This window comes from Equus caballus, chromosome 6 (genome assembly GCF_041296265.1).
Source record: "Equus caballus isolate H_3958 breed thoroughbred chromosome 6, TB-T2T, whole genome shotgun sequence".
Lineage (NCBI taxonomy): Eukaryota > Metazoa > Chordata > Mammalia > Perissodactyla > Equidae > Equus > Equus caballus.
Window position 1 is genome coordinate 61,825,496 of NC_091689.1, and position 18,011 is coordinate 61,843,506.

Genomic DNA, 18,011 nt, shown 5'->3' on the forward strand with positions numbered 1-18,011 from the left:
GGCATCAAACATGTAGCAGATGTTTCTGATGTGATCAGTTCAGAGGTCAATTGTCTTGAAGATTAAGGAGATACAAAACTTTTAAGATTCCTCTTCACATGAAACAAAACAGGTTTTGGCTGCTAGAGTCAGTGGCTATGTCAATTATGGGCAAGACCCACAATTTATTTCAAGTGACAGAAGAATTCAGAGTCAGTATTTGTAATTTATGGGTGTATTACCTAACCGAGTTCTTCAATCACAAACACCCTGATGACACATCCTCCTCCCTCCTCCACAAACACAGACACACCTCAAGTGCTGTCAAATATCATGGGCTGGATGCTTCCTTTTCCTCTTCGATACTACCCTACTTAGCAAAATGGCGTAAAACTCTAAGGAAGATCTCCTGGCCTCACATCCATCACGATCATAAAGGGGAACAAAGTACACTTTCTAAACAGGAATGTCATGCATTTGAGATAAGTTTTCTAATGTTTTGTTTTGTTTGATTTTGATTTATTTATTTTTTTGGTGGGGAAGATTTGCCCTGAGCTAACATCTGTTGTCAACCCTCCTCTCTTTTTTTCCCTTGAGGAAAATTAGCCCTGAGATAACATCTGTGCCAATCTTCCTCCATTTTTTTGTATGTGGGACACCTCCACAGCACGGCTGGTGAGCAGAGTAGGTTTGCACCAGGGATCCGAACCCACAAACCCAGGCTGCCAAAGTGGAGTGCATGGAATCTTAACCACTCTGCCATGGGGCCGGGCCCCTGATTTTTATTTTAATTAATTACTTAAGTCAGTCAGAAGTTAGGCAGAACTAAGACCACATAAATGAATCGGCCAGAGGCACAGGTGAGGGGAGAGAGCTGCAGCTGCTTTGAGAATACGCTTGAGAAGCTGGCTATTTACACAAGCCCAGTTCTTAAACACCACTGAGCTGAGATGTGCCCGAGGTGGCAGCTGGCTCACACGGAGACTGGCGCTCACAGAGCATGTCTATATGAAGTCTGCGGTGGCCAAATACTGGATCAAAGAGGGAAGAGCAAATGAATTGATGAGCAAAAGACAAAGGGCCTCTTGACAGTTTTTGTTTTTTAAACACTGGACAGTGAGGCTAATGACGGTGTGGTGAAGGCATCATATGCAAATTTAACTTGTGTAATCCCCATTTTGGGACAAAGTAATTTTGCTCCTCACATTTGTAGCAGGGGAAGTAATTGCTTATCCTAAAATGCATTTTGTGAAGCAGGAACTCCAACACAGAGCATTTTAAGGGAAAATAATTTCTCATTGACTCATGTCGTTGAACTATTCAGAGTCCAATGTCTTCAGTTACTAGCTGGAGCTCGTAGGCCAGTGCTTCTCAAACTTTGGTTGGAATCAGAAACACCTGGGGAACTTGGTAAAAATACAAAGGCCCAGGCCCTCTCCTACTTCCAGGAGCCTGGCCTGGCCTCTTGTCCTTTATTAGGTCCACAGGTGGTTCCCGTACTCATCCAAGTTTGAGAACCACTGCTCTAGGCAATGGTGTGGGATTCTCTTCCTTCTCTCTGACTTTTATGTTTGAACACACTTCCCCACAATTTTGTCTCCTGTCTCCTGATCTTTTCTCCTGGTCCCAGGCTTTTTGTTTTGTTCTCACATATTGATTCCCACTTCTGCTGACCCTTTTTGATCTGACCCCATCCTGGCTCTTTTTGTATCTTCTGTATGCTTTCTGCTGGAGCGCCCCTCACCATCTAACTTCTTTCTGCCTGCCTCCCTTGCCTATTGTTCTGGTCATCAAAGAATCCTGCACCTGCTCCTGACAAGAAGGATGAAGTGCAGGCAGAATTCAGACCTTCAGCACATTTATTTCATGCACCTATATTTTGTGTTGACCAAAAATAAATTCACAACTTTCTTTTGTTTTAAAACTATATCAAACATGGTATGAATGGAATGTCTTAAAACACAATCTCCCTCTGATTTCACATATATATTAGTTTACATGTGAACCATTGAGAAAATATTCAAAAGATTCATTATTGGTTAATATACTCTGTCATAAGTAGGTAAATTTCAAAAAGGAAGGTGGGCAAATATCCAAAAAGGAGAGACACAGACATGTTTTCCCAAAGTGACTGCTCATGGATCCTTTCTGTTGACCTCTTAAAACCCAAGTGACACAACCTTCTCCAATCAATGAGTATTTATTGATTGCCAATATAATGCATGATAGCTAAGTGGGAATTTGAAGGTAACAGAAAATATTAGGTAGACATAGGGCTTACTCTCAAGTAATCAGGAGAACCTGCTTAAATAATGCTGAGGAAAGTACCATCTAGGACTTATGTTCAGGAACCACAAATATTGTCATCCAATGTTTGAAATATTCTTTGATCTGTAAAATACAATTACACATCACGATATAAAGTTTTAATTTATTCATCTTTCACTGAGCTATTCTATCCTTGTGAAATTTCTCTAGCTGTGGTGCATTCAGAATACTGGTATATTCATTTGCCACATTTCCTGGAAAAGCATCACATGATGCAAAGAGCTAGAATGAAGAAATTGTGAGCTAAGTCAGTAGCTGCAAAGGGCTGGGCCTCTCCTTGTGGAAAATTGGAAACACCTGTTTTGTCTTAATCTCTGTGCTTGCAGTTTTAGGGTCATAGCCAGGAGGAAAAAAGAAATCACCCTTCTGAGAGGACCTTGATTCAAAAAGATTTCATGTGTCCCATATTCAAGTGACATTTCAGATTTAGTTACTAAAGACAGGCAGATCAATTCCTGTAGTAACCAGTCATTTATTCTTTTCAGCTACCTAACATCTTAACTTTCTTTCTAACATCTGGGAATTTCCCGCTTTATGAGGTATGTAGTGCTTCCTGCTATAAAACTGCACATGTTAGATAATCATGTCCCCAGTGTTTCTTGCAGATAGGGTGTGGGCATGTGACCTCAAAGTTCTGCCAAACATGTACTTCTACCTAGATTTGTGTGGGAAGCTGGTGAAGAGAATAGGAACGGTCCAGATTCTATTCTGATGAGTGATGACAGGGTTGGCAAATTACATCCTGTTCCTAAAGGCAGTAGGGGTGTTAATATGGTGTCCTGGTCCAGTGCCTGACTTTAGTGGTGTCTGACAGTGGTGCCATCTGCAGGGTCTATGCCTTTGGGGGTGGCAGTGGTGCTTTCATGATTTTGGGAACTGTTTCTGACGGATAGGCCTGTGGGGTTGATTCTCCAGTTTTTTTATCTGTGAATGCCCAAGATCCTTTTAAAAATCCTCTTTCTGCTTAAATGAGTCAAGGTTAGTTTCCGATGCATGTGAATAGAGGCTTGACCAATACTTTGCAACTCTTCTTGGAAGAATGATCAAAACTCACATCTTTGGTTTTATTGAGTAAACCTTCTATAGACACAGCTTCTCAATTTTAAAACCTTGAGGAAAATTTTTAGTGGCAAACCTCCACTCTGTAGACCAAGATGATCTTTCCAGAAGGCAAGCGTTTCCATTGATACTGTAATATTGGCGTAAGACCGATTTGCTGTTCAAAGTAACACACAGGAAACGGAGCAAGAACTAGCAGAGGTCATCTGCCTAGTCCACAGTCTTCCTTCGCCTACAGCTCCTTTAGAGACCAGAGAGAGGACGCTTTAGGCTGGCGAGCCACGCTCTCAGGGTGGATATTTCAGTCCTGGGATTTTAGAGGGCTCATTCTTGAGCCATCCAGTTGCAGAAGGCCTGAAAGAAAATTATCTTCTGTGAGCCCTTGTACACGTGACATCATAGGATGTGGTGGACCTGAATATGCTCATGGTGGCACTGCTCATGCTCATGGTCATGTGCTGTGGTGTGACACTGGAGAGAGGTGACACAAAATCACCTCTCCGAGGGGCCAAAATATGCAAGTGGGTAGCTCTCTGTGTGCTTGGCTTCATTAAGGATACAATTTAGAGTCTTTTGAGAAGCAGACAGATGGCTCATCCTCTCGGCAAGCCTCCTAAAATATTATCACTGAAGAGTAAGTCGTGATAAAGAGTTTGAGGTTAACTTTCTGGAAAATATGTGGGAATCAAATGTTCTTTTCTGATGACCAATAAATAACTAGAGAGAGGCAGGTTTGACATCTTCTGAGTAAAGAAAGGAGCCTGGCCCAGTCACATGCCTGAAGAGATGGTCACACCACCCCGGGAAGAAGAGGTCATGAAGGATCTGGAGTCAGGGTTCACAAAGAGTCCATGACCTCCAGACCACAGTTTTACTCCCTGGAGGGGGAGTTGTTAGGCCAACAGATTCTATTGCTATCTTCATTAAGAAAGGTGGCCCCTGTTTATTATCTGTGTTAATAATAAAGGGTGGGCGGAGGGGAAATCCAAAATAGTAGGGTGTCCCCAAACAGTTTAGGCTTAGTTTAGAACATCTTTTAAAGAAGTAAAACAGAAGAAATCTCAAAAGCTTTGCCTCCTCTCTTTATATATGGACATAAGTGCGTCTTATTTAGGAATTAAATATCATAATAACAGTTCCCAGTTGTTGAGTTTCTGCAGTGCTCCAGGCAGTGGGCTGGGTACCTTTTCCATTTTGTCTCATTTAGTTCTCACAAAAACTCCTTGCGGAAGGTATCATTATTCTCACATATAATTCTGTAGATTTAGTATGAAGACCCTGCCCAAGAATCTGTCATCCAGCGTCCCATTCATACCAAAAAGTCCAATAAATAGAGAAAACTAAGAAGTCACAAAAATGTAAAATAAAATTTGCTCCCAATTACCTACTAACTAATAAAAAAAACAGGTTTATTTGTTACCCTTAACACTCCTGATAATCAGCTCATAGATATTCAAAAATTTATTCTTACTGAATATTTCCATGGGAAGTTGTATGATGACTGAAGGGGAAAAAAATCAAAGCAAACATTTCAGGGAGTATTACTTTGTGTTCAGCTTTGCAGAAACAAAATCCTAACCAGATACAGTACACCTGTTCATTAATTTTATTTTTCTTAGCCACCTTGGCCCTGGGCTGGGAGGGTTTACATCAGCCTCATCTTTTATGCTCTTTATTGTGTCCAGGTATCATGTTGACAAGTTAATTACCCCAAATTTTAAGTCAGTGGTGATCAAGCTTTCATATGCATAGAAATCTGCCTGTGTGTTTGTTAAAGGTACAGCTGTAAGCTCCACCCCAGAGTTTGTGATTCATCAGTTCTGGGGTAGAGTGGCACCATTTCCATTTTTTAAAAAAAATTTTTAGTTTATTTTTTTTGAGGAAGATTGGCCCTGAGCTAACATCTGTGCCCATCTTCCTCTATTTTATATGTGGGATGCCTGCCATAGTGTGGCTTGATAAGCGGTGTGTAGGTTCACACGAACCAGCGAACCCTGGGCCACCGAAGTGGACCGTGTGAATTTTTTAACTGCTGTGCCACCAGGCTGGCCCCACCATTTCCATTTTTAACAGACAGCAGAGCTGTTTGTGATGAAGTTCTGGGCCCACTCTCTAGGAAACTCTACCCAGGTGAGAAATGACAGTGGCAATGACTGGGGTCAGGTAATGGTGGGATATTCATAAGGCACCTTGTTTACTTGAAGCCTTTTTCCTGCCTACTTCGTGTTTCCCTCCAAATCTTTAGTTCTACCCATTTCCAACCCAAGGTCCCAATAGACTCCATCAAAGTGGTTTAGGAGACCAAGAAGCAATGTCTTGCTGGTTGATTGTCCAGGCTCACCCTGTTAGTGAAGCTGGAAGCTTTGTTCAGGGATTTCACCCACAAGTTGGTCCCCACAATCAGAAATCTCACTCTAAATGAATAAATTCATTCTGAGTTAATGAACTACCCTCCTGCTTCAGCAAGTGTGGGTTCTATTCTGTGGGCCCAGCCCTGCACTGGTGAGCACAAAACCCTGAGTTTGGCTTGGATCTTGATCACTTACCAGTTGCACAGTTTTGAGCATGTAGTAATTCTTGCTCTTGGAGAAGTAGTTGTGTCATAGGCAAAAGGGAAATAATGATCCCCATGTTGCCTAGTTGCTCAGATAACTCAGTGTTGTCACTCATTCACTCAACAAGTATTCACTGTGCACTTACCACGTGCCAGGTGCTAGTGGGGCTGTAGCACTAAATAATACAAAGTCCTTGCCCTCATGGAGCTTTTATTATAGAGGGGAAGGCAGACGAGTAAGAAAATAGAGAATATAAAGCACGATGAAGAAAAATAAAGCAGGGCAATTAGAGAGTGGGTGCCATGGTGGTAGGGGGCGGGGTGATGGGGTGAACTATTTTAGACGGATTGGTCAGGGAAGGCCTCTGTGAGACAATGTATGCAGAAGTAAAAGGAGATACTTGTGTGAACGTTCAAGTCACATTGGTTTATCTTGAACTCACTCAATCCTTCTTTGTTTCCTAGTCACATTTTTCCCTTCTGTGTATATTAAGTGTCCTTATTATCTTTGTAGAGTGTGTGTGTGAGGCAGATTGGCCCTGAGCTAACATCTGTTTCCAATCTTCCTCTTTTTGCTTGAGGAAGATTGTTGCTGAGCTAACATCTGTGCCAATCTTCCTCTATTTTATGTGGGATGCCTCCACAGCATGGCTTGACGAGCAGTACTAGGTCCATGTCCAGGATCCAAACCTGGAACCCCAGGCTGCCCAAGTGGAGCATACAAACTTACCCACTATGCCACCAGGCTGGCCGCAAGCATCCTTATTATCTTTTAATTATTTAGTTTCCTGAAATATGTAGTGCATGTAAAATTAGCATTTATAAAACTTTTTAGTAATATAAAATATACAAGACATCTCTGGTCTACAAATTGAACACATACATTAATTTATTCATCTAATATTTGTTTATTACTTAAGGTATGTCAGGGACTTTATAGGAATTGCAGATATGGAGTAAACAAGATAGATATGGTCTGAATCTTCATTGATCTTACATCCTAGCAGGGGTGACAGACACTCAACTACCAGGGAAGATGGATATCAAACAACAAATTGCACAATTAATTACTGAAACTGTAAGTTCTACAAAAAATTAAAAATGATCTGTAAGTAATATAATAGGAATATCTGACTGAGTTGGGGGGTGGTGGTGGCAAAAAATACTTCCTAGAGGAAAGAAAACTTGAGCAGAGCTTTAAAAGGAGAATGTGAGTTAACCCGGCCCAAGTAAAGGGGAGTGGGCTGGGCAAAGGGAGAGGTTTCAGAGAGAAGGTTAACCTATGTCTCCCTGATCAGGGAGGAGAATGACACTCCGAAGAGACTTGAGAAAACCTATCTTTAAAAAGATCAGTCTGCATGCTGGTAGGGAATGGACTGGAAGGGGCAAGTCTGTGCTGGAAGGAGAATTGGGAATTTGGACTAGAGAGGCGGCCAAGGGGACTAAAGAGGTTGAATTAGAGAGATGATGTAAGAGGTAAAACGGACACATCTCATTGCTTGATTGAACATGGCAGGTGGAGGGGAGACAGGTGTTGCCCATCTCTCATGGTGCTGGCTCCCCATTTACAAATGGGGAAAGAGACCATTCATCACAATATTGCTGATATTGTCTGGTACTATCGTGTTGCCTTTAGGCAGTAGGAATAATAACGCCTGTGGCTATGTTGTACTTAGCATGGTGTCACTAAAACAGCAGCAGATTGGAAGTCAAAGAAATCTGTGTTGTAATACCAACTCTGTCACTAACATGTGTCCAACTTTGGGCAAGTCTCTTAACCACTTGGTGTGGATTCAGTTTTGTCATTTGTAAAATATTGGATTGAAAAGTGTCTAAAATTCCAGTTCTAAATTTTTATGGTGGTTTATGCTGGTTTACTGAGGTTAAGTAAACTGAAATTTAATTAAACAGTGACTTTTTTTTAACATCTGTTAAGTCACAGTAACCTACTTAGTCAAGCTCAAAATCTAGGCTTCATCCTTGAATCCTTTCCCACAAATGCTGCATCTGATTTAGCATCAAGTCTTGTCAATTCTACCTACAAAACCTGTTTTGGAATCCATCCATTTCTGTTTCTTGCTGCTACTATGCCCTAGTCCATGTCCATATTCATTCTTTCTTCGGCTACTGTGATGTTATCCTAACTCGTCTCTTTCCTCCCCTTCTTGCATTCCCTACAACCCGCTCTGCATGCAGTAGCCAGAGAGTTCTTGTGAAAATGTAAATCAGATCATGTGACTCCCATGCCCAAAACCCTCCACTGACTCTTGTCATACCTAGAATAAAATCTGAGCTCCTTCCTCTTCCTCACAAAGCCCTCCTTCGTTGTGCTCTGCCCACCGCTTCTTCCTCAGCATCCGTCACTTCTCTTGTCCACACCCAGGTTCCAGCTACCTCATGTTTCTTTCTTTTCCTGGAACATGCCAACCTCCTTTGTGACTTAGCAGGCTGTTCCTTCTGCCTGGAAGGTGCCTTCTTGGCTCTTTGCGTGCTTGCTTTCTCCTCCTCATTCCCTTCTCAGCCCAGATGTTGCCTGTTCAGACACCTCTTTCCTGACTTCCCGATCTAGTGGCCACCTGGTAACTCTCAAGTCCTTTGCCTGTTTAATTCTCTGATGAGCATCTATCATCCTCTGCTATGTGTGTTGTTTATTGATTGCCTGTCTCCTCCCACTAGAATGTAAGCTCTGTGAGAGAAGGAACTTTGTCTATCCATTGTTACCATGTGCCCAGTGCAAAATAGTCTTTCATATATTAGGTACACAAAATATATTTGGTAAATAAATGAGTGAATGGTGATATATCAAAAAGCAAGACATGATTCTTACAATCATGGATTTTACAAACTTGTAAACCAAGTGCGTAATTTATTATACTCTTAGGGCTTAGGAGAGGTCAAGGTTAATACTTCTTAACTTCAACCTCAAAGGTCTTTCCCACAGTCTTTGCAACCTCTGTTCAGTTGCTGTTATATTAAACACACATGCCAATTCTTTCTGAGTAGAGTAGATCAGCCTATAAAAATGAAATAGCTCTTAAATAAGACACTGATGAAAATATTATTGGATTCTCTATTTTATCCAAATGAATAACCTGTGTCCCCAAACTGTTAGTATTGCTGTTACTATATTTTTTAATGCACAACAATTTTGGTAGGATGTCAAATATTTTTCTAGTGTTTAATGAAATATTAAAGCAACATGATCTAGAAGCCCCTGTAAGGGATTCTGACCTCGGCTCAGGAGAAATACTTATTGTTTTGCCTCTAAACTATTCTGTGACCTCTGGACTCCTTTGTCCCTCAGTTTCCCCATCTGTAAAGATTAACCAATATAATAGAAATCTTTCATTTTCAGGTACCATAGAGGCAGAAAGTCAGACTCTCCCAGTCTCACAGCTGCTCCTTAGAGATCGCTGGGGAGTCTTGAAAAAATCTATTGGCTCAGCTGGGGAGAGTCATTTATTGAACGACTATTCAAGGGCAGACAGCCAGCCCGGGATCATGGGAGGGCATTGTGAGGTCTTATTTTTCTTAATGTTATTTTCCCTACCAGCCTTCCAGAATGTCTGAAATGTCTACCACAAGAATAACTCCTTTGGGTTAAGGGGTTATCTCCAGGGAGACATGTCTAAAATGAGCTCCTTGTGTAGATAACACACGAGCACCATTTAGAGCATCTGTACTGACTGGATTATTAGAAGTTGCCTTTCAGAAGAAAACAAGCTAAGGGAATGGAATATATTATTTTCCATTCCTTCCTTCCATGCATCTATCCACCCTTGAAGCAGTTACAGAGTCTTTCTATAGTCAAAACTTCTGCTAGGCCATAGATAGGATTAAAAACAAATTAACAACCCCTCTCTCAAGAAACTTTCAGTGTAGTGGAGCTGATGAGTCTATAGAAGCTAACTAGATTTTAAAGGCAAGATGAAACAAACAGATGAGATTATAAGGACAGGAGGTGTTCATATTGACGTGGAATATTGGGAACAGCTTTGTAGAGGAGATGGCATTTTATTTGTGCTTGAATTAAGACTTTGAAGAGCAAGAAAGATTTCAATAGACAGAAGTGGAATGATAGGGGGTAAGAGTAGGAAAAAAGAGAGCTTCCTAATCTGAGAGAAGAGCAAAAGCAAAGGCAGAGTGAATTTTGATGAAAATTACAATTTGGAACTATCTAAAGAGTGAGGTGTCTCCTATGAATTGTTCGCAATCGCTTTATTAAGATGTAATTGACATACAATAAACTGCACATATTTAAGGTGTGTGGTTTGATGAGCTTGTTATACATAGACACCTGTGAAATAATCACACAGTCAAGATAGGGAACACCTCCATTACCCCCAAAGTTTCCTCGTGCCCCTTGATAATCTGTCTCTCTGGCCCCTTCAGGCCACCACTGGTCTGCTTTTTCTCACTATAGATTAATTTGCATTTTCTAGAGCTTTATGGAAATGGAATCGTACAGTATACTTTTTTTGTTGTTATGGTTTCTTTCCCTTAGCATAATTATCTTGAGATTCATTTATGTTGTTGCCTGTAACAAAAATTATTTTCATCCAGTCTGTGGCTTATATTTTCATTCTCTTAACAGTGTCTTTTGAGGAACACACATTCTTTAGTTTTGATAAATTCCAATTCATTAATTTTTATTTTTATGGATAGTCATATCCATATTTTTTTGTTGTTTATAAGAAATCTTTGCCTACCTGAAGGTCACAAAGATGCCAATTTATGGTTTTTTGTAGAAGTTTTATAATTTTTGATCTTACATTTAGGTCCATGCTCCATTTTGAGTTCATTTTTGTATATGGTGCGAGATATGAATTGAGGTTCATTTCTTTGAATGGTTTATTTGTTGAAAATGATATCACTTATTGAAAAGATTATCCTTCCTCCACTGAATTGCCTTTGCATCTTTCTCAAAAATCTGTTGTTCATGTATGGGCAGGAATGTTTATGGTCTCTTTGTTCTGTTTCATTAGTCTCTTTGAATATTTTTAGTCAATAAAGATAGTTCCATATTTTTATAACGTCTTAAAATCAGATAGAGTTAGTCTGTCAACTTTGTTCTTCCTTTTCAAGTTATGTTGGCTATTCCAGGTCCTTTCCATTTCCAGAACCAGTTTGCCAATTTCTACAGAAAAGCCTGCTGAGATTTTATTTGGGATTGAGTTGAATCTACACATAAATTAGGGAGGAGTTGACATCCTAACAATATTGAGACTTCTGCACAATGAAAAAGGTATACGTCTCCATTTAGGTCGTCTTTAATTTCTCTCAGTAAAGTTTCCCTGTTTTCATTGAACAGATTTTGCACATACTTTATGAGATTTATCCCAAAATATTTCATGTTTTTTGATGCTATCATAAATGGCATATTTTAAATTTCATTTTTTGATTGTTCATTGGTGGTATATAAATATCCACTTGAGTTTTGTATTTTGACCTTTTATTCTAAAACTTTGCTAACTCATTTATTAGTTCAAATAGCTATTTTTGTAGACTTCATTGTATTTCCTCTATAGATGATGTTGTCTGTGAATAAGGACAGTTTTATTTCTTCTTTTCCTATCTGGATACCTTTTATTTCTTTTTCTTGCCTTACTGAAATGACTAGAACCTCTAGTACAATGTTGAATAGAGTGGTGAGAGCAGACATCTTTGCCTTGTCTTGATCTTAGCGGAAAGCCTTGACTTTCACCATTGCTATTGGCTGAATTGTGTTCTCCCAAAATTCCTATGTTGAAGTCCTAACCCCTAGTCCTTCAGAATGTGACTGTATTTGGAGATAGAGCCTTTAAAGAGGCAATTAAGGAAAATGAGGTTATGTGGGCGGACCCTAATCCAATATGACTAGTGTCTTTAGAAGAAAAGATTAAGACACAGATATGCACAGGTACAGAGGAAAGACCATAAGAGGACAGAAAGACTGCTATCTACAAGTCAAGGAGAGAGACCTCAGAATGAAACCAATCCTGTCAATACCTTGATCTTTTAGCCCACAGCCTAGCCTCCAGAACCGTGAGAAAATAAATTTTTGTTGTTTAACCCACTCAGTCTATAGTATTTTGTTATGGCAGCATCAGCAAATGAATATAACCATTAAGTATGATATTAGCTGTAGTTTTTTGGTGAATATCTTTTATCAGGTTTTTGAAGTTCCATTCTATTCTTAGTTTTCTGAGAGTTTTTATCAGGAATATGCATAGGATTTGCCAATGCTTTTCTGAATGTATTGAGGAGATCATATGGTTTTATGTTTTAGTTTGTTAATATGGTGAATCAAATGGATTGCAACAGTGATTTAATATTCCATAAAAATTCTTATGTGCAGGAATTAATGATATTTTTCAGCTTTCTATGGTATCAATGAAACAAAAATCAAATTAGCTACCAATCAGCCTATTCAGGTTGGTGGAATTCTCAGTGGGGTTTCATAAACTGAAAAGGAAGCAGTGAGATTGGATGATAAATAGCGATACCTAAAACTGAGTGTAATCTGAACACTGAATTAACTGAAAAACTTCTGTACTTGGCTTTAAAATAGAAAAAAGATATTAGGAAAATGGGGAAGGTAGCAGTAACAAAGAAAACCCAAATAATTAAAACATAATCTGGGGTTTGGTTTCCTTTTTGTTGAATTTCGTATACACACCTGTATCCATAATGGAGATGTGAAGAATGGCCAGTTGTGGAGATGGAACCTCCGAAGGTGTCTTCCTCCTCTGCACAGCAGCTATGTGCTTCATTAGCAGTTCATTTCTTTGGTTTAGCTCTGCCTCTTTTAAAATTAGATTTCGTCTGGAGAACCAGCACTTTGGGCTGTTTCGTATCCACAACTGTTTCAGTCAATTTGCTTTTCCTCAATGCCGTTTTGCTGAGATCAGAGCACTAAGGAGCTAAGAATCTTATTAAATGAGCGAAGGATAATTTTGAAGCATTGAGTCATCTCATCACAGGACACTTTCTGGGTAGGGGTTTGGTGGTGGGCAACGTGAAGTCATAAGGGCTAAACGTGGGGATGGAGGCTGGTGGGAAGGAGAAAGTGATGCAGTCTGGGAAACAAGGTGAAGTGCAGAAAGGGGAAGTAAGAGATCATTTAAGGTGTTATCTAATAAAACAAGTAGATATGAGCACTCTTATGTGCCAGGCTTGGGTCTGGACATAAGTATGAATAAGTCAGAGGGAGTAGGGATGGGAGTGGAGATGAGAAATGGCTCGAGGGAGAAGCAGGAAGATCGACAGGAAACAAGAGGGTACTGTAAAGTGCTAAGGGCTGTCACAAAGACGTGTTCAAAGCTGGGCTGGAGCATGGAGGTGGTGCTGAGAGAGTACCTGGAAGAGGGAGTTGGTTAGGAGAACCCTGGAGAGAAGGAGACAAATGACTAGTTCTGTTACGGCCTTGACAATGACTAGATAGCCCCACAGGATATTTAATTATAAGGGAGGATCATGAGATTTTTCGTAATCTGTGTTTACTAGGGAAGAGAAAGAAAAAGCACTCATAGGAAGAGTGGAATATCCATATAACACTTGGGGGACCAAAACGTCTATTGGCCCCAGTCTCTGTGCATTCTGGTTAATTGAAGATATACTGATATAGGATCAACTTTAGCCCCCTAATGATATTTACTGCTAAACAAGTGTACAATGAGATAGTATAGTGAAGTAGGTAAGAGCGTGGGCACTGAGCCGTGTTATCTGGGTTCAAATTCTGGTCCCATTCCTTACTATTTGTGTGACTTTTGGGCAAATTAACCTTTCTTTACTTCAGTTTCCCCATCTGGAAGGTAGGGTTAATAGAAGATTTTTTAATGAGAATCAACTGAGTTAAATATGCAAAGTGCTTAACACAATGCCTAGCACATATGAGCACTCAATTAATATTAGGTAATTTTATAACAGTTCACCTATGTGAGATATATATATATATATATATATATGTACACACATATATGAAGATACATGAAATAAATGTAAGTAATTGGATATGTTTATATGTATATGTGTGTGTGTATATATATATATAGTGATACATATATATGCATATATAGAGAGAGACAGAGAGAAAGAGAGAATGGCTATCAGTATATTATAGAATATGAGTTTGGGAGAAAGGCAAACTTAAATTTCAGTCGTGACTCTGCTATGTACTTACTGTGCCTCCATTGTTTTTAAATTGCACAATGGCTATAATAAGCTTTGTAAGGTTATTGTGAGAATTAAATGACATAAAATATATAATATTCCTTAAACAATTATCTAGTTATTAATAGGCACTTGATGGCTATTGTCTATTATTATTACTTTTCTTTCTTTCTTTCTTTTTTTTTTTTTTTGCTGAGGAAGATTCACCCTGAGCTAACATCTGCTGCCAATTTTCCTCTTTTTTTTTGTAGGTGGGCTGCCGCCACATCATGGCCACTGACAGATGAGTAGTGTAGGTCCATGCATGGGAACCAAACCCAGGCCACCAAAGTGGAGCATGCAGAACTTAGCAACTAGGCCACCAGGGCTGGCCTTATTATTATTACATGGTTTTTAGTGGTCATCTCTGATCATAGTTCTTTCAGAATGATCTTCATAAAGCTATTGCCAAGAAGTATTCCTATGAATTTAGGGATTTCCTTTATATATCATAGACTGGGCCAAAATCAACTCATGTTTTAAATTGAACTGTTTATTTCTATCTCTGTTTCAAGGAAAAGAGAATTGAAAATATGATGTATGATACTATGGTTCAAGTACTTAGCTAAAACCAGCAATTTATTGACTAAATCTTACAAATATACTTATTTGTTTCCTTAAAAATTTATGTGGCATCTCTAATGAGTAGGGAGAAGGTGGACTAAATTTTGTTACATGATATTGGCATTAAGATAATAAGATAGTTTATTGGGAAAAATAAAGTTTGATCCATAGCTCATACTACACACCATGATAAACTCCTAATGTATTAAATATTTAAATGTAAAATATGAAATTATAAAAGTAATAGAAGAAAAAAATGGGTCAATTACTTTCTACCTTTGGAGTAGGGAAGGGTTTCTAACTATGACAAAGAATCCAGAAGTCATAAAAGAGGAGGCTGATAACTTTGATCGTATTAAAAAAATATATATTAGTACAGCAAAAACTTCCACAGGGTAAAAATCATCATAAGCAAATCAAAAGATGAATAACACATTGGCAAAAAGGATCTGCAAGTCTTATTACACATAAAAAATTGATCTCCTTAATATATACAGAGCTTCTGGAGGTTGGTAAGAAAAATGCTAGCTGTACTTTTAAGGTGGACAAATAATATGAACAGGACGCTTCACAGGAAAGAAAATACAGCTCGATCTTTAAAAATGTAAAATATGTTCAAAGTCACTCATAATAAGGTAAATGCTAGTTAAACCTATATCAAAAAGCAATTTTTCACCTATCAGTTTGAAATGGTACAATCCCTATAAAGTACAATTTGGCGTTATCTATCCAAATTATAAATGCATTTCACTTGGACCCAGCAATTTTAGGAACTTATCCTACAGATAAAACTACACACAGAGAATGACTTATATGCAAGCTTGATTCATTGTAGCCTTGTTTGTAACAACAGAAGTGTGAAAATAGCCTGTGTCCATCAACAGGGGACTGAGTTTTTAAAAATTTTGGTTTGTTCCCTACAACACAATACAAGGTAGCTCTAAAAAAGAAAACTAAGTTCTCTATGTACGGAAATGGAAAATTCTCCCAGGTGTATTGAGGACTAAAAACAGAAAGATCCAGAACATTGTACAATTATATGTTGCTTAACGACAGGGATACGTTCTGAGAAATGCGTTGTTAGGTGATTTTATCGTTGTGCGAACATCATAGAGTATAGTTACGAAAGTAGATGGTATAGCCTCCTACACACCTAGGTTATACGGTACCAATCTTATGGGACCATTGTCACATGTGCAGTCCATCATTGACCAACATGTTGTTATGTGGTGCATCGCTGTACGTAATATTCTATATTTTGTATGAAACAGTGGGAAGAATATAAATTTACATTTAATTGTAGTTGCGTAAAGAAACTCTGAAGAGATACACAAGAAACTAATGAAATATCTTTGGGGGTGGCAGGAACAGGGTAGATGGAAGCAGGCATGGGACTGAGACCTTTCACTGCATTGTTTTTAATATTATTTTAATTTATATCCAGATACATTTATCACCTACTCAAAAATGAAATAAAATTCTTTCATCTCTTGAATAAATAGTTATAATTTTTCCACGATCATGGGAAGCTACAGATGAGTTATTTTTCTTGAATTAATTTTGTTTTGCCGCCTCCCCTTAGATCTTATTAATTTCCCATAAAGCCTCGGTGCACATCGTGAATCCACAGCCCGTCAGGCGAGGAAGACGTGCCCCGGACAGCCACCAGCCAACTTGGACCAATTCAAACATTTTCCTCCTGATCTTTTAATGATTTCAATTTCCTTTGTTAATCTTATTTCCCTAAAAAGCAAATAACTCAGAGGGTGCTAATTTAGCATCCATTGTAGACATGCACATTGGATGGGCAGTTGTGTTGGAATAAGTCCTATTATAAACCACATTATAGATAAACTAGATAATTTCTTACATGATTATTCATTTGTGATTGGAAACAGTGCTCCATGTCATGTATGAATTTCAAGAACTGGCAAAGGGAAAAAAGAGTTTCTCTATAAGAGATTTTACTGGAAAAGGCCAAGTGTTTGGTATTTTTGGCCTACAAAGCTGATTAGCTCTGAAGAGTCAAACAACAGATTTAATTTTATCAGATTAACCCGTGTTCAATGTACAGAGTGAAAAGTGATTTTTTCCTATTTATTAATGTCTTCCATGTCACCCCTTGCACTTTAAAATAAAACGCAAGGTTCAACCTCATGATTGAAAGATTAGACTAGGCTTGAACCAGTAAAAATAGATTTTTTAAAGGAAAAGTTATTTTGAGTGGAGTGCTAGCTGTACTAGACAAATTCAGTCGGGCCTCCTCTTCAGTCTTGTCAAAGCTTAGCACAGTCCAGAAGGCACTAGTGTGTATGCCAAAAAATCAGAGCAGCAGCAGTTAAAAAAAATAAGTGCACTAAGAAATATTAAATGAAAAGCCAATGCCTATAAATAAAAAGGCAAGGGAGCACTAATCAATCATAAGTAACTCCGAACAGAAAATAGGAGTTGGAAGGGTGAGACAGACTTCACATACAACATATGAGACGAGATACAAATGATTTAATTAAACCGTGCTCCTTCCACACAAGACTCAAAATCTCTAAATGTTAAGAAAAACTGGAGTATAGAAATGCAATGTCTTGCTTTGCAATCTATAGCGCATGAGTAGCAAGGCATATGCCAACAGCAGAAATAGAAGCAGTTGATGAATCCTGGGTGAGTGGAAGTGTTTCATTATCTGTTTCTTGCTATCCATCCCAGTTCTATGGATTTTACTAAAGGACCCAAACCTTTCCACTCTGAACAATAGCAGCCTCTACACACTTGGAGTTTGGGGTAAAAATCATTAGATAGACTACAAAACTAATTTGAATGAATGTTGAATAAATGCAACCGAAAATGAAAAATAATTCAATTAATAAATAAAATAAATGTTGGAGGGACCAGAGGGAAGGTAGGAGGGAGGAGAGAGGAAAGAGCTTGGCAATTGCAAATGTGAAGAGAGGGAAAAGGTATATGCGGCTGCCTGCTGGCCAGCCCAAAGCGAAAGGAAGTTAATTCTAGACATTGTTTAGTTGACCTTTAAGGCCAGTCTTGCTTTAGGAACATTATTTATGCTGCTCAGCAGAATTGAGCCATATGGTCTTCTTTTCAGAAGAGAACTTGAATCTTTTCAAGTAAGAGATGGCCTCAGCACTACGACATTTAGATTCCAAGAAAGAGATGTAGGTTGATAAAAACATGCTCTACAGGCTTCTTGGATAGCCATGATTTTATGTCTTGAATTAATTGTAGATAAGTCAGAAAAAAATAGAATTATTTTCCCTTACATACATGTAGATTTTAAAATAAAGGGGATTTGAAATTCCAGAATTAAAATTTGAGAGCTGAGAAA